We start from the raw sequence: 18,674 nt of genomic DNA on the forward strand, positions 1-18,674 counted from the left end.
AGTCCATCCAGCAGGCTGTCGGGAAAGTAGCATGACATCAGTGGTGAGCGCCTCATGTCTGGCGAGCTGCCTCTATTCATAGTCACGTGGGGTGAGATGGTCTATGGCAGCTGCTGTGCTTGGCATAGCTCCTCCCTGCTTTTACTTTCGTTGGGCTTTGAAGGCAGCAGGCAGACCCCCAGCTGCCCGAGCATTGATCATTTGGCGCTCCACTTGCCAGGTCTCTGGACAACATGCCACAGGCGTTCTCCTTCAAGCAGCCACATGGTCATTGTCCTCAGCTGCAGGGTGTTGCCTCCCGATGTCCCAACGGATGCATCAATAGTGGGTGCGTATTCTGGTGACGTAATTGTGTTTACTGCAAAACATTTGTGGGCTCCGTTACTATAATCCAAGTGCACTGGATTTTCTGCCAAAGAATAATTTGAACGGCGCATATTACGTTGTGCTATGGAGAGAGGTATTGTATACGAAGGTGGCAAAAGACGCCCACTGTTCCCAGTCTATTTATCTTTGCTTATATCGTGACAAAATTTCAGTCAACGTCCTGTAACTTTTCTCTAGTGAACGTGAAACGTCCCCTTAGAACAATTTCTGAATTACTGTGAAAAGAAAATAGTGTAAGAGGTTTATCAGCAAACAGCTGAGCAAAACTGAAAGTACTCAAACATTCACTAAAGTGACACACAATATTTTTAGCGCAACGCAATCTGACTTTCAGTAATCGCTACAAGGAATGGCCCTGACTAACATTAACCTATGCGTTTCACAAATCGCTTACCTCACAAAAAACTTGGTTACTTGAACTACTGCAATACAGGAAGCGCCACTACTGCCAGCTAAATAAAAGATTCAAACTGCTGAAGGCGCTAACTACTGATAGGCATTGTTAGCAAATGAAAGATTTTAATAGAGAACAAACAATGTATTTACCTTAATAGTTTTGAAAAATCATAATATACATAGATGTTCATAATATCCAGTATTACAAATTTCAACCAACTGCGCAACGCTACGCGCTGTTCACATCCAGCAGCCCAACACTACAATGGCAGACAACAATGCAAACTAGCCACAGACTGCACACAGCACAGCCAGTGATTTTCATACAGAACGCTACGTAACGTTGCCCATATAAAAATCTAAACAGCCTACTTACAAACGGTTGAGGATGGTAACTGGCAGTTCGTATCTTTCCAGTTCTCAGTAGTTTGCACAAACACTTCGTCATGTTACTCATGAAACGGCTGCCAATATGTCTCAGTCGCACAAAAGTTAGTAGAGAACATTACACTGAAATTAGAGATACCAACATCGCTGCTGTGTCCGTATCCGGAATTTGAAGGACTCTTCCTTGACAAATTTTGTCAGTGAATCACGGAAAAGTTAAAATACATCCACTCCCTGCATTTCATTGGTGAAGGGACTGACTACGTCTCAAATGTCAATTTTGAGGGTGGACGTTAATTCTAGTGGTTGCTTAATCTTGGCTTGCGTAATCTTGTTTTTCTAGCAACATTCACATTCGTGAATAAACCTCTCCCTGTTTATATTGACCCATGGCCAGCTGCAATATAGCTTCACTCACTCGTACGTTCTAATCATACCTTGATGTCCTCCAATGGGAGACATACCCATTTGCTTCAGGAATTAGTTTGACGTTCATTCCTTCTTGGGGCATTTATGACTCCTCTGCTTTGCCGATCTGCTTCGTCCTTATCTTCAACTCCGCCCGAGCGCCCTCGGCTATGGTGTCAATCATGCAGCCCGTGTCTAACCAACGGTCGTTGCAGTCGGAAGCGTGGCCTGTGAGGCACTTATTACGTCATGCACATTCGTAATGCACAGTAATGCCTCACCCACTTGATGGTGTTTCCCTTCCTTTTATAAGGTTTGCTAGTCGCATTCCTCCAAATCTAACCTCAGCTTCATTAGATGGATCCAAAATAGCATAAGCCACGCTCGTGGCTGGGCACTATGTCAATATTTTCTAAATTCAGAACTACCTAACAGCTCACACAATGGCGAGTAGCTCATGCTCCGCTGTAATACAGTTTTGGTATGCTTTGTGGGAGTTCAGGACATAGGCACAAGTGGTCAAGGCTCTACGTGTAGCATCTAGCCCAGTCTCTCGTTCGTAGTCGCCATGAGCTCCTGCTCAAAGTTCGGATGTTGCAGTATTGGTCGACTTCTTAATTTCTCTTTTTTTTGCTAACCGTTGTGGCCGAGCGGTTCTAGGCGCTTCAGTGTGGAACCGCGCGACCGCTACGGTCGCAGGTTCGAATCTTGACTCGGGCATGGGTGTGTGTGATGTCTTTAGGTTAGTTAGGTTTACGTAGTTTTAAGTTCTAGGATACTGATGACCTCAGATGTCAAGTCCGATAGTGCCCAGAGCCATTTGAACCATTTTTCTCTTTTAATTGTTGAAATGCTTTTTAATGTTGAGATCCTCACTTATACAGAATTCCCTTCTTCAACAGGACGTATCGTATTCTAAAACGAAGTTTCCGAGCAACTTGAGTATTATTGCTGGGACCCAGATATGCCTTTAATTGGGTCACTGTTTTATGTTGAGAATTTAGCCGGATCCTTTCAAGGTTGAAGAAATTAAGCCAAAGTCCATCAGCAGTCAACACATGACCCAAGAAATGCACTCTTTCCTCAAAAATACGCACTTGTCTACTTGAGTTTTCAAATTGTCTCACCTCAACTATTTAAACACTGCTTCGAGGTGGTTAGTGCACTACTGGCCATTAAAATTGCTACACCACGAAGATGACGTGGTACAAACGCGAAATTTAACCGACAGGAAGAAGATGCTGTGATATGCAAATGATTAGCTTTTCAGACCATTCACACAAGGTTGGAGCCGGTGGCGACACCTATAACATGCTGACAGCGTTCCATCTCTCTAGTTACTATCACATCTGGAATCTATACATCAGGTCGGATTTCTTTCTCGGAATAACAGCTTCCGTTCCTCGAAGACCTGTTAGCTTTAATTTTACTGAACGTTCGTTTTGTGGTCCTACCCGAGTTTTCAGTTTAATCTCTTGTTGCGGTGTGGGATTACAGTCTGGCAGTGGTCTCTTTTAGCCGCCAGTGCTCATTCATGGTCTCGCATTTGTAGAATTCTTTCTCTGTTACGGTGATGGCTACTGGTGAGCGGGGGCTTCTGATGACAATAGCCCCTGTGTCTGCCTTAGTACTGATCCCTTATGTATGTGGTGTCACCGCCAGGCAACACACTTGCTAGGTGGTAGCCTTTAAATCGTCCGCGGTCCGTTAGCATACGTCGGACCCGCGTGTCGCCACTATCAGTGATTGCAGACCGAGCGCCGCCACACGGCAGGTCTAGAGAGACTTCCTAGCACTCGCCCCAGTTGTACAGCCGACTTTGCTAGCGATGGTTCACTGTCTACACACGCTCTTATTTGCAGAGACGACAGTTTAGCATAGCCTTCGGCTACGTCATTTGCTGCGACCTAACAAGGCGCCATATTCTTCAAGAATGTATTCTGAACTAATAATATTGTGAATCCTGTACCGTCGAGAGCGGCGTTCATCATTAATAGATTAAAGTTAAGTATCAACTAATTACGTCCACTTTCTGAATTCTAATTCCTTGTCATGCTCCACACCTCACGTCAGTATACTGTAGTTCTTCCCTCCTCACGCCAACCTGCATGAGCTAAAACCCGTGCATTTCGGCCGGTAACACGGTGTTGGCTCTTCTGCCTACACAACAATGTACATCTCTGCGTGAGCTTGCTTGGATTGGTAAACATCGCCCCCTTGCGTGCGCGGCTGTCGGTAGCTGAATTATCTCTTTGCTATTTGTCAACATCGGGGGCCTCGTAATTCCTGGTGGAGCCGGTTTACTGTTTTCCAGTTCTTGGTTTCTTATTTCGTCTTTTGCTTGTGTAGCATCGGCACTTGGCTCTATCTTTGTTCCCACTTCGGTTACCCTCACAATATCTTCAGTTTCTCATAACTTGATCCACACTTCCTTTATCTTAAGCCTTCTGCATGCAGAGTCAAGTATTACGAGGAGCTGGTCTAGGAAGTCTCGCGCTAGTAAACCATCGAAGGGTAGATCTATGTCTGCCCCTGTGACCCGAAAAATCTTGTTCACATTCTGTTCCTTGAGGCACGTGCTACGCTATTTTATTTCTCCCTTTGGTCTGAATATCTCCGTTCGCATTACTGCGAATGGTGATTGCCATTCTATTTCCTCTTTCATCAGTCTTACATAGTCACCGATATCTATTAGAAATTATCTTAGAATTTGCACGAGTCTGGTCATTGTAGATGAATGTAATCGTTCATGCTGGTGCATCTTGCAGCACGTACAATTCCGGAAGCAGCTTAATGTGACTGCTTCATTACGCTTTGTGTAGCTTTTCCTGTGTGTTCTACTTGTAGATATTGAGTCATCTGCTCTCTGAACAGTCTCCGGCATAGTGCCCCGGGCGACAGCAGGTAAAACAGGTCCCACATTTTGCTTGTGTACATGAAAGTGATAGAGACGGGGGAGGGGCTGGGGGAGGGGAGTTTGCACTGGCTGCACCTCACTGGACTGAGAGATGGAAATCGACGTCCGGCAATTTGGAGGGAACGTCTTTAGATCACTGTTACAGGTAATTGGTCCGCAGTTGGATAATGGAAGAATCTTCCGTATCTGACACCTTCGTTTGCACACTCGTGCTAAGTCACCATCAAATGGCTCTGAGCACTATGCGACTTAACTTCTGAGGTCATCAGTCGCCTAGAACATAGGTTAGTTAGGTTTACTTAGTTCTAAGGACATCACACATATCCATGCCCGAGGCAGGATTCGAACCTGCGACCGTAGCGGTCACGCGGTTCCAGACTGAAGCGCCTAGAACCGCACGGCCATAAGTCACCATCACATCAATACAATTGACACACGTAGCCTAAGATATGCGGTCCTGTTTTGGACTGGCAGATCCCTTAACTTTCTCTCGGCCCAACGTAATGCCAGTTTCTTCTGTCGATGGTATTTCGGTGGCTTCAGATATTGTTATGCGTTCTCCTTGAGCCCTAACAGTTGCCTTTATCCGGTCACAACTCAACCTCCGAATTAATATTGCTCTGCCGACTATTCGTTACTTCCTGTAACATCATCCTCATTCCACTTCAGGGAGATGATGAGGCAAGTAATGAATTACATCGTATCTCTTCTTGCGCCCTATTTATCACACTCTCATCCCGTCTTCTGCCAAATAATTCACAACCATAACATTCTAACGTTCTGTTATTCTCTCAGTTTTCTATTAAGATAACGCACTCTGCAGATCAGGTCTCCGTGGAATCACGGATTAGTAATTTGCTACGAGGAGATCCTGTGATTTTTTCCTATTATATATTTTGAAAGTAACTTCCTTCCGTCAGGATCTAGAAATTCATTGGCGTTTTTTGTAATTGGTAATATGGAACTGTTGCCTGAAATTATCACATCAAATTTTGTAGAAACTTGTTTAGTCATCTCGCTTTAACTCAAAATGTGTCGATCAAAACTGTGTTAAATGGTACTGCAGGAAATCGTGGAGGAATCGTGATAAGTAACCTTCCGTTTCTGTTGTTGTCTTGCCAGCTGCTGTGTCTGCTTCCAGCTGGCAGCTTCCGCTGGTTAGATGAGCCTCTCGCTCCGGGGGATATTGCTGCAGTGGCAGATACTACCCTCTGGTCAGGTGAATCTCTCATTCACTGAGGTACTCTTGCAATGGCTGTAGCGTATGCTGTGGATGCTGCCCTCTGCTCAAGCGAGCCTCTCGCTCACTGTGGCACAGCTGCAGTGGAGGTAGCAGCTGATGTCCCCTGGTCAGGTGAGCCTTTCGCTTACGGTGGTACTGCTGCAGTAGCGGCACCGGCTATCCTTGGTTAAGTGAGCCGCTCGTTCATAGTGGTACTCTTGCGATGTAGGTGGCAGACGCTGCCCTCTGTCTCAAAGCCGTTCGCTTAATATGGTTCCACGCTGAGTCTCATGAAAATTATTGTGCTCCCGTACACCTATTCTGATAATGTGAATTGCATTAACAAACATTCTGACGAACCTGCCTCGAGTAATAGCCAATTTATGAACGCCAACCGACACAAGGTGTCATACTGGATAATTTGGGAGAAGTTCCTATGGGACCAAACTGCTGAGGTCATCGATGCCTAAGCTTACATAAACTAACTTAAGCTGAGAACAACACACACACACACACACACACACACACACACACACACACACACACACACCCATGCCCGAGGGAGGACTCGAACCTCCGATGGGGGGAGCCGAGCGAACCATGGCAAGGCGCCCTAGACCCAGGTGTCAAAACTGTCGTGCCCTGATGGGTAGAAGGAAGACACTTTGTGGCTGACAGGGGCTTACCTTGAAACGTCCCCTTAGAACAATTATACAAGACTGTGCTTAAACTGACACACAATATTTTTTAGCGCAGCGCAATCTGACTTTCAGAAATCCTTACAAAGGGATGGCCCTGACTAACGTTAACCTATACCTTTCACAAATCACTTACCTCACAAAAATCTTCGTTACTCGAACTACTGCAATACGGCGAGCGCCACTACTGCCAGCTAAATAAAAGATTCAAACTACGGAAGGCACTAACTACTGATAGGCATAGTTAGCAAATGAAAGATTTTAATAGAGAACAAACAATGTATTTACCTTAATAATCATACAAATTTCAAAACTCCGCCATTTCTCTCCCCACATCCACCACTGCTGGCGGTTCACCTCCAACTGCGCAACGCTACGCGCTGTTCACATCCAGCTGCCGCTGCCCAACACTACAATGGCAGACAACAATGCAAACTAGCCACAGACTGCACACAGCACAGCCAGTGATTTTCATATAGAGCGCTACGTAACGTTGCCAATAAGAAATATAAACAGCCTACTTACAACCTCAATTGACGCAACTGATGAGGGACTATAACGTGGATAGGTTGCAGAACTCCATCTGCGACTCGCCTACAAGCTGAAAAGTGTGAGCGAGAGGCTCGCCTCTGAAAAGTACTAATTGATGGTCTCTATTTCAGTGATCCCTGTGACTAGCTCTCTTCCGGCAGTTTAAGTCAGCTGCCTGCCAACTGGCACCTATCCCCTTCGTAATGGCACTACGCAGACATCTAAACCTATTCTAAGTCTGCAGACTGCAGACGAGTGACAAAGGAGTAGCATCACAGAAGCCCATCGTACTGTCCTATAACTTTCTCGCGGTTCCGCCTTTCATACGTGTCAACCACGAGTTATCCCAGAGTAGGGATACCCTGAAAAATTCAGTCTGACGTACTAAGGGGCACTTGCTTGAACCTTACCATATCTGGACACATTCTGAGGCGCAGTCTTCGTCGTCGTGGCAAGTGAATGGGGATAGTAGACACACGCTCGGTGCAAGAAACCGCCCCCGCCCTCCACCACACTCTCAAAAAACCTCAAGTAACGCCCCAGTTTAGCAGGTGAGTCCATACCTGGTGGTATAAGGGCGTACAGCATAACTGGCCAAGATCTCCCACCACCCGAGTCCTGTGATAATTAAGCCAGCCCTCCTTGAAGCGATTTAGTGAGCCGCCGCGTAGCATTGCTTCCTACCTGTTATGTGGAAATGCTCTCGTAGCTTCATGTCCCCTTGAAGAACAGTAGCAGCGCCGTTGAAGTCTGAAAGTGCAATACTACTGTCTATATATTGCGCAATGTAACGGGAAGGAGTATTTTGTGCAAATAATTTTTACGCTAGATGTCATTATGGTGCGTTCATTTGAGAAACAGCAAACTTGTATAGTTAATAGTTAGCAGCATGAACAAGAGCATTATATACCACATGACTAGATCGAAAGGCATCCTGTCAATGTCTACCGACTACGGTGCACAGTTGTAACTTGAGCATACAATCGGTGTAGTTCGTATAAGATCGTACATCTTCCCTTACGACAAAGTTGTTCCTTCATTTATTAATACCAACGTTTCCTGAAAGATAGACATTAGGAGGAGCCAGTGAGTCACAAATACTGAGAGACAAAATGTAAAATAGGTTAGCAAATAATTTTAATAACAATTACTTGATTCATGTAAGAATCAGTGTACTTTCCGTACGCATCTCTCTGCTGAGTGATTTCTACGTCGGCACCTAATCTCAATGGCTCTGAAAACGCCATAATATGGTCAACCGTCTCTGCTAGCTAGTGTGGGAACCTCCCGCTCCCAAATTACTCTGTATCTTCTGAGTGCTGATAGATTCGCTTCACTTATGTGAACAGCAAAACTGGAAATGAAGCAAAATGAGCTTTTATGTGCCAATAAGGTGTGCCTCACATACTGCACTTCCCTTGAGAGCACTCAATCTACGCAGTGCCAGGCTAACGCTCGTTGAGTAGGCGAATGCACAGTGTTTCTGCTGTTTTCTGATGACACTTTGGAATTAATGCCCGTGTTTGAAACCAGTTTCACGTCTCGATATAAAATTTTGCGACAGTGCTCCATCTTCTCTACATTGATCTCAAAGAACACATTTGGTATTGCTTCACAGGATGTCTTGTCATGTCCACCACTTGCAAAACTCTGTGTATCCATGTCGACTGTGGCTGATTAAGGTCTAATCAGGAACGTGTGGTTGGGAAACATATGCCCTAATGAGTTGTGGTTACGTAAAAAGGTGTTATTACTTATGCGGATCACTCCAGTGGTCGATGGAAACAATTACTCATACAGGTATTTGTCAAGTCTTGCCCAAAAAAGTTTGTATGGAGTTTCCATTTACGTTTACACGAATTTGTGTTCCCCTTCCACTACATTATCTCCATTTTCCATTAGCTTATCCCTTCTGTAAACACTTAGATTTACCCAAAAAAATCTGCATGCTGTCGTTTTCGGTTTTTACCCAGCTTTCTGTACGTAGTGCAAACTCCAATTATGTTTAGGGACTCTTCAAACTGTCAGAGTGTCTTGTGATTACTTTGGAAGTTGGTCAAAAGAATTTTAATACTATAACGTGTAGGGGCCAATTCTCTAGAACTTATTTTAACACTTCGTTTCATTCTTTTGCTATAATTATCCGGACTGGATGAAGAATCGCCCAATTTAAAATGGATTTGCAGATGTGGTCAGGTACCTCGGTACACACGCTACAGTAGTTTCACTGTTTCGGTGGTACTGCACAGCTTTACTATCCGTCCCACGATCCGATACATGAAGCAGCTTTGATGTTTGTGGCTATATAGTTCTTTAACAGAATCGACGCAGAAAAGAAGTTCGTTATGGTTCAAATGGCTCTGAGCACTATGAGACTTAACATCTGCGGTCATCAGTTCCCTAGAACTTAGAACTACTTAAACCTAACGAACCTAATGACATCACACACATCCATGCCCGAGCCAGGATTCGAACCTGCGACCGTAGCGGTCACGCGGTTCCAGACTGAAGGGTCTAGGAGCGCACGGCCACACTGGCCGGCGAAGTTCGTTATGTTAACGAATTTATTGCGCTCAGTGATTCCATCATATTTATGTCCTAATGTAAATTCGGCGGTTAGGAGATGATTAAGCTGGGGGTACGCTAAATCGACGAGATCGTGAAGTCATATCATCATAGTGAGCACTAAATTCACCCACAGACATATGCCACGTTCATTTTACCTGTAAGTAGTCAAATTGTCCAGGACCTTTATTTCACAATATCCAGACTTACCATTATTTCCCAGTGATCTGTGACCATACAGTGACGATGAAAGAACGCCGAGTTTCTGTGTTATTGTAAAATACGCTGTCCAGTCGCATTAATGTGAGCACGTGTCAAAAGCCCGAGCAACCACCGTCTGCAGTGCGAGACGTACAGAACTAGAGCCAGTGAGATTTTGGAAGGTACCGATAGACATGTGGAGCCATGCTGACTCCGTGGACTGCTGGGCTCGGTTTCTTGGCTTAGTTCTTTCCACAGATTCTCGATTACGTTTACATCCACGGATCAGTGGGCACAGGAGTAGGGTAGACTCTTCCTGGAGCTCATCTAACCATGCACGTATAATACAAGCAGTGTGGCATGTTGCATTGTGCTGCTGGTAGATGGCATAGCGCCGACAAGAAACAAACTGCATGTAGGGATGGACATGATATCCAGGGATAAATGCATACTTCTGTTGACCCATTCTGCCTTGCAAAATGACGAGATGCCCTGGGGAATACTACAAGGTTACCCGGACCATTACTCTTCCTCTTCCGGCCTGAACCATTCCGACGATTGTTGCAGTGCCTCTGTTATGTAAGGGCAGTGGTGGACCACAGTTGCCTCGTCACTGACGTTGGATACCGTCATTTTTCTATGCACAGTATAGAGTACTTCAACCACCGTGGCTGTCTAATAGTTTACAGACATAACCGTTACGAAAGTGCTTCCATCCTTGTCCTGAAACATAATGATCATGCCCTTTGGAAAACAGGTAAATCCCACCGTTTCCACGATACGACAACGAATGCACTGTTTTCTGCTTTCCTCCTGCCATTCTTTGTATGCCCTCCAATGCTACTGCGTCCATCTGCCGTCTGTGAACAGCTACTGCATGATGACGTCGAACATAGTTTGGGGTTACACTAAAGTTACAAGGTTTTCAGACTGTTTCTGACCACCCTGTATGTGTACAAGGTCCAGTCAGAGTGTTGAAGGGCAAGAAGTGCTTAGCAATAATTATTAAGAAATATTCGATATGATGCGCCTTTTGCGGGTTATTGGCATTGATGTTCGCTTATCAAGCCCGCCAGAAACAGTTGGTTTCAGCTGTTCTCAAACTGTAGTTGTTAGTACGTGAGACTACTCGATTCGATCCTTACTATCGTCCCAATAGTTTTATTGCTCTCTGGTTCAGTTTTAGGGAACGAAACGAATAACACGTTTGGAGCCGTCTCTGGCAGGCTGCTTGAATTAGCACACCCGAAGCCCTGATTGGCTAAATTCAATGCTAATTAACTCTGAAGAAGCACATCGTGTCGAATTTTTTTCTTAATACTAGTTTCTCAGCACAACCTAACCAGCATTTCCCTGAAAAGGTTTTCACACTTTCTCTGACAACTCCATTTATACTGTATCTTAACACATTGTTGTACTAACTTTTTTTCAACGTTGCAGACGTTTCCAATTTACCCAATATTTTCGAGCATTGTACTGGCCGGCTTTATCTTAGAGCGACAACACATCACCTTCCTGTTGTTAGAAGGTCAAAACAAAGGGTCTAATAACTTTCTACACGTACTGAGCGCTGGTAAGGTTCTCTTCCAGAAACACCAAAGCTGAATGAGAGTTGCAGTTTATCGCACCCGGACCATAAGGGTGGAGGATTATGCTCTACAAGACCATACCAACGTGATACGCAGAGACACTCATCACTTGCGTGCAGGTAGAATCTGTTTTCATCGCTGAAGACCATGGCGTGCCGTTCCATTTTCCAAGTGATACTCTGGCGGCACCAATGGGACCGTGTACGAGTAACTTGTGACAGATGGGCTAGAAGTGTGTGTACGCGTGATCCCACTGGTGGTAACCAGTTCAAAACGGCATAGACACGTCTGGACACGTAAGTCGCCTTGTATGTGCAGTAATATCTGTACGATCTGCCACGGTTGGTCCTACAGTACAGCGATCCTGTCTTGCGTCTTTGCTGCGCGGACGACCAGAACCAAGTCTACGGGTCGGAGGATGTTCACTGACTACTTGCGCAACTCAAACAGCGCGTCCAATTTGGGTGGGAATTCTGAGTAAGGATCATCCAGCCACATTGATGGCCACAATTCGACCCCATTCAAACTCGCTGAATGGGCTGTAGGAAGCACGAGTGTGTCACCGTGGCATTGTTGCCTGCTCGCTTCAAGTGTTTACATCATACCGAACCTTCTGGCTGTGAGCATAGTCTGTTACAGGGTAGGCAGTGATGGCACTGGCAGCTATGCCACTACGCTATCTGATGGCGGACGACGTTGAAACCATTATCAGTATTTCTGCAATCCCTCAGGTGGCATATGCCGTGATCACGTCACGTTGACTTCTCTCCAGTAGTGTATAAGCAAGATAATATTCTTAGCAGAAAATAAAAACGTGACATGAAATTTAGTGATAGATAGACAAGTAACGAACTGTTGTCTCGATTCTGTTGAGCTACTAAGTTTCATCTTTAACATGGACTATCACTGCCGATAACGTGTAAACTTTTAACTCTTTATCGTGGCATTTGCTCTCCGATGTCCGACTCAGCAGAATCACGGTATCAATGAAAGTTTCGATAATAGTTTATTGTTATTTACCATTCTTACAGAGCATTCATCGATCCCAAGCAAGACAATTCGGGAGTTTCACAAGTAACTAAGAAGACAGTCAATGAATGCTTTCATTGTAAATTATTTTGCGTCATCTTGTTGGCATTGTCGAATCTTGTACCATGAAAAGAAAGGACAGGATGTAATTGGGTGGGTGCTATCCCCTTTCTACAACTGCACACATGATATTAACAAAAAAAATGGTTCAAATGGCTCTAAGCACTATGGGACTTAACAGCTGTGGTCATCAGTCCCCTACAACTTAGAACTACTTTAACCTAACTAAGGACATCACACACATCCATGCCCGAGGCAGGATTCGAACCTGCGACCGTAGCAGTCGCGCGGTTCCGGACTCAGCGCCCGGAACCGCTCGGCCACCACGGCCGGCATGTATTAACAGGATTCCTTATTAACCAGGAAAGCTACTTATCTTTAACCTCATCAATGTGTTGTGGTATAAGCTCTCCATTAATAGTCTATGTTAGCCTCACTGCTGCTGAAGTACAAGTCCCGCTATAAACACTATACTCTCGTGGCCGGTGACGTCCACTGACATATGCCAACAAGAATAGTAACTGAGCTAGTTACTGAGCTTACTGTGACTGCGACTGGACTGACTGTGACTGACTTCTGGTCCGTGGCGGCGATGTAAGTACTGGCGGTCGAGAGGACGTTGGCGGCGTTTTGCTTGTGAGTCTGTCTTTGGCCTCTCTCCTGATATGCGCGCTTGATCCATCGATTTTCTTGCAACGTCTTCGCCGACCGGTGTACTGGCGGCAGCTTACGTTAGCACATATTCCTTAAAAACCCAATGTCCAAATCTAATATGCTACCCCACTATTTCCTGTGTCACCGTATATGGGTTGTCTCTTTTGACTTCTGTTTTAAAAGGACTGGAAAACAATAAAAGGCCTTCTTAAATCAGATCGTGTCTCGCGAAATAGTGGCCAAAACAGAATGAGCTTGCAAACCGTCTTGAGTCAGTTATGCTCCAGACTGGGCCCCTGGTTGAAGTGAACATTCCTATTAACCGAAGAAGAAAATTCAAGTCCAGCAGTACTTCGTGGGGTTTTATTCGCTTTCCCAGCCATTGTCACTACAGCTTCCTTACAGTGTACCAATTAGGAAGGGACAAAACGAGTCACTTTGCAGGGAAAAAAATGTTTAATTTCCTGTGGATACTCCCGTCTCCGGACATCCTGATTTAGGTTTTCCGTGATTTCCCTAAATCGTTTCAGGCAAATGCCGGGATGGTTCCTTTGAAAGGGCGCGGCCGATTTCCTTCCCTAACCCGAGCTTGCGCTCCGTCTTTAATGACCTCGTTGTCGACGGGACGTTATACACTAACCACCACCACCACCTGTGGATACTTAGCGGGCGCATGAATAAAATGAGACCTGCCGGTTTGGAGACGTGAAACGGCTGGCTAACTTCCGGGAGACTCGCCTGTGGCTGCCCCAGATTGCAGCAAATATGTGTGATTACTACCCTGAGGGCGGTCGTGGGTCGCGTGCACTTCATTTCCGCGGCTCTAAACACAGCAGGCCGCGCCGTCACTTGCACGGCTTCTGCCGGCGCAGTTCGCTTTTGCCACGGCCCAAAGAATTTAATTTCATAGCAGTGAATAGTGGCTCGAATAGCAGCGACTGGGTTTCCGGGTTTCCTGGAATTTGCTTTCCGGTAGCAGTCAGCAACGGGACGAAATGTTGATCGGAATTTACAAAAGAAATACTCCTCATTCCGCAATTCGCCCTTCTTTATACCTAGACGACGATGTGTCGTTAGAAAGGATTTACCCCTTCCATCTCTTTTTTGAACCATCATGAGTGTGTCGTCAACCTCTGTTTTTTCAGTTAATAGGGATTCGGGTCAAGTGTACGGCAGTTACGATAGTGTGTCAATTGCCTAGAGAGGGCACCTGTTGCTGCAGTTGAGAGGGGTCCACCTAGATGTGTCTAGAACGAGTAAATATACAGAAATACTATTATCGCCGAGCCGGCCGGTGTGGCCGTGCGGTTAAAGGCGCTTCAGTCTGGAACCGCGTGACCGCTACGGTCGCAGTTTCGAATCCTGCCTCGGGCATGGATGTGTGTGATGTCCTTAGGTTAGTTAGGTTTAATTAGTTCTAAGTTCTAGGCGACTGATGACCTCAGAAGTTAAGTCGCATACTGCTCTGAGCCATTAGCCATATTACCGCCGAGATATAGTGTGCAACGAGGCAAATTTTTGGCGTACGTGGTTTTTAACGTATATAGCAGCCCAGTAATGAGAATGGACATTAACAAAAAATTAACACTGGAAGGACATACGTTTTTGTCTGTAATACTGGAAAGGGGCCTTACTAGCGTTTCAAGTGTAAGTCATCATAAGAATACTTCGCAGTCTTCTGGCGACAAAGGAAAAAAAAGTGTCGTGCAGTTAGGGAGAGCAACAGCGACAAATGTGAACATTGTAGAATAATCACTTTAATCTCAACCTATGACATTTTTGCAGAAAGGATTAATAATCGTACGAAGACGACAACAGAAACTGCCCTACCAGAACGGTGCTGGTTTATTACTTGCCACTGTGCCGGGCAGTAGCGGCGACCTGAACTGCCTTGGCCACCTCTCCCGAGCTCTCTGCACAACAGCGCCGCCTAGTTGCAGCTGCGGTTTTCCGGACACATAGAGGGACCTGCTGTCTGGATGAAGGCTGTAACCTGGAAGGGTCAACTTAGCCTCGCTCTCCCTGCGGCACTCCATTCGCTGCTCCGACGCAGCTTGTCGACTCGGCCGATATCGGCGACAGTAGCGGTCACCATCACACTTGTCATTGGTGTACTAAACAATTACAGGTTATCATGATCTCAGACAGTGTGAACGTCATGTTACTGTCGGCACAGGAGTGATGGCACACACCATCTCCGAGAAAGCGATGCAGTGGGGATTTTCCCGTACGACCACTTCACGAGTTTACCGCGAATGTCAGGAAACCGGTAAAACATAAAAATCTCCGACAACGCTGGGGCCGGAAAAAGATCCTCCAAGAACGGGAGCAACGAAATCTCAAGAAAATCGTTCAACGTGACAGAAGTGCAACCCCTATGCAAACTGCTGCAGATTGCAGTGGTGGGTTATCGACAAGTGTCAGCGTGCGAATCATCATCGATAGTCGTATACTTTTGATGACTGCACGACGCCTCGCCTGGACCCGTCAACAGCGACATTGGACTGTTGAAAACTAGAAACATGTTGCATGGTCGGATGAGCCTCGTTTCAAACTTTATCGAGCGAATGTGCTTGTACTTAATGGAGACGACCTCATGAATCAATGGATTCTGCGTGTCAGGAGGGGACTGATCGATATGGTGGAGGCTTTGTAATGATGTGGAGGGTGTGCAGTTGGAGTGATATGGGACCCGTGATACGTCTAGATACGACTCTGATTGGTGACACATACGTAAGCATTCTGTCTGATCACCTGTATCCATACATGTCCTTTGCGCATTCCGATGATCTTGGTCAATTCCAGCGAGACAATGCGAAGCCCCACAAGTCCAGAATTGCTACATAGTCACTCCAGGAACGCTCTTCCGAGTTTAAAGTCTTCCGATGGTCACCAAGTCCCCCGACATGAATATTATTGAGGATATCTGCGATGCTTTGCGACGTGATGTTCAGAAGAGATCTCCACCCTCTCGTACTGGTGTCTTCCCTCCTGCACTACTTCATACATTAGTCGAGTCCATGTCACGTCTTGTTGCGTCACTTCTGCGTGCTTGCGGCAGCCCTACACGATATTACGCAGGAATACCATTTTCTTTTTCTCTCCAGTGTAGTTAGTGCCCATTGTCAAGAAAGTATGTTGCTGAGGTTTAAATCTAAACGACGTGCTGTGTCTGTGTGGCCGCTGTGCTGGTCGTGGCACGTACAGAGGGATAATGTTACCATGAAGGAAGTAATGTTGTCTCAAATTACTGTGGAAGAAACTATTTTTATAAATATGAATTACGTTGAGCCATAATGTTTTTTTTTTTTCATTTGGTTAATTAGTCAAGCAGTGTTACCTGTGTGCCTTGCAGAATAGTTACTGGGGCATGGTCGTCATAAATTGAATATATGGTTATGTACTGTTCAATTAAATCTTTTCTGTTGTAAGTGTGTGAATTCTAAAAACCATTTATGTAGTGTGCTACTTTGCAAACGTGTCATAAATTTATACCAGGGTTTATTAAGGTTGGAAGTAAGTGCTAGATATTCTGGTTTTTTTGCTTTATTTATTAATAATTTCTTTCACAATTATAATCATTCTGCAACTCTGCCTTATTTTGGTATTATTGTATCATAGTAACAACAATGAATTTGATAAAACTTAATCTGTCAATTATTATTCTTATTGCGTGAGGGATCATTACAATAAACTTGATGGGAATGTTGAAATTTTAAAATTACAACGCAGAAATTGTTGGTGGTTATTTTTAAAATAATCTTAATGAACCGTTTGTCTGGTTTAGTATTGTAATAAATGGATGTTGTATGAAATGAATGTCACAAGGACTTCATCCTAGCCCTTCCACTCTCTGAAACTGTAGCAACCACATACATAAGGAATTCCATTTCCCTTTATTCTTTGGCCTGCGCTTCTTCGTATCAATAGCTGATCCAGAAGTGGGTATCGTTGAAAAGTGTTGAAAAGTGATCGTAGTATCTAACGTTCTCCTACTTGACCACTAGCAATATATTTCAAACAGCTCTTTTATTATCATTTCATTGCTCTCTTTGGCCGATTGTAAATTTCAGCAGTCATAGTTGCTTGATTCTTGAAGTGGATCAACTTGCGCACATACCTATTCCGTAATTTTATCAAAATGTCCAAACATAATTTCATACAAATGTCCAAACAGGATTTCGACTGTTACAGGGAAGCAAATGGTCCGAATATTTTTAAAGAGCAATAGCATTACGACACACTGTGTACCAGTCACTAACAGAATTGAGATTATTTGTTGGTTTTGATTGCTGATGACGCACACAGAAGTTAGTAGAATTTTGGAACACGTATTGTGTTCGAGTATAATGACTTTTCTGGAGACTAGAAATCTACTCTGTAGGAATCAGCATGGGTTTCGAAAAAGACGGTCATGTGAAACCCAGCTCGCGCTATTCGTCCACGAGACTCAGAGGGCCATAGACACGGGTTCACAGGTAGATGCCGTGTTTCTTGACTTCCGCAAGGCGTTCGATACAGTTCCCCACAGTCGTTTATTGAACAAAGTAAGAGCATATGGACTTTCAGACCAATTGTGTGATTGGATTGAGGAGTTCCTAGATAAAAGGACGCAGCATGTTGTCCTCAATGGAGAGAAGTCTTCCGAATAAGAGTAATTTCAGGTGTGCCGCAGGGGAGTGTCATAGGACCGTTGCTATTCACAATATACATAAATGACCTGGTGGATGACATCGGAAGTTCACTGAGGCTTTTTGCAGATGATGCTGTGGTGTATCGAGAGGTTGTAACAATGGAAAATTGTACTGAAATGCAGGAGGATCTGCAGCGAATTGACGCATGGTGCAGGGAATGCCAACTGAATCTCAATGTAGACAAGTGTAATGTGCTGCGAATACACAGAAAGATAGATCCTTTATCATTTAGCTACAAAATAGCAGGTCAGCAACTGAAAGCAGTTAATACCATAAATTATCTGGGAGTACGCATTAGGAGTGATTTAAAATGGAATGATCATATAATGTTGATTGTCGGTAAAGCAGATGCCAGACTGAGATTCATTGGAAGAATCCTAAGGAAATGCAATCCGAAAACAAAGGAAGTAGGTTACAGTACGCTTGTTCGCCCACTGCTTGAATACTGCTCAGCAGTGTGGGATCCGTACCAGATAGGGTTGATACAAGACATAGAGAAGATCCAACGGAGAGCAGCGCGCTTCGTTACAGGATCATTTAGTAATCGCGAAAGCGTTACGGAGATGATAGATAAACTCCAGTGGAAGACTCTGCAGGAGAGACGCTCAGTAGCTCGGTACGGGTTTTTGTGAAAGTTTCGAGAACATACCTTCACCGAAGAGTCAAGCAGTATATTGCTCCCTCCTACGTATATCTCGCGAAGAGACCATGAGGATAAAATCAGAGAGATTAGAGCCCACACAGAGGCATACCGACAATCCTTCTTTCCACGAACAATACGAGACTGGAATAGAAGGGAGAACCGATAGAGGTACTGAAGGTACCCTCCGCCACACACCGTCAGGTGGCTTGCGGAGTATGGGTGTAGATGTAGATGTAGATGTAGATGTAGTTGCATATCATGAAAATGTACTTCTCTTGAACCAAGGGGCTTAT

The sequence above is a fragment of the Schistocerca cancellata genome, chromosome 1, assembly GCF_023864275.1.
Source record: "Schistocerca cancellata isolate TAMUIC-IGC-003103 chromosome 1, iqSchCanc2.1, whole genome shotgun sequence".
NCBI lineage: Eukaryota > Metazoa > Arthropoda > Insecta > Orthoptera > Acrididae > Schistocerca > Schistocerca cancellata.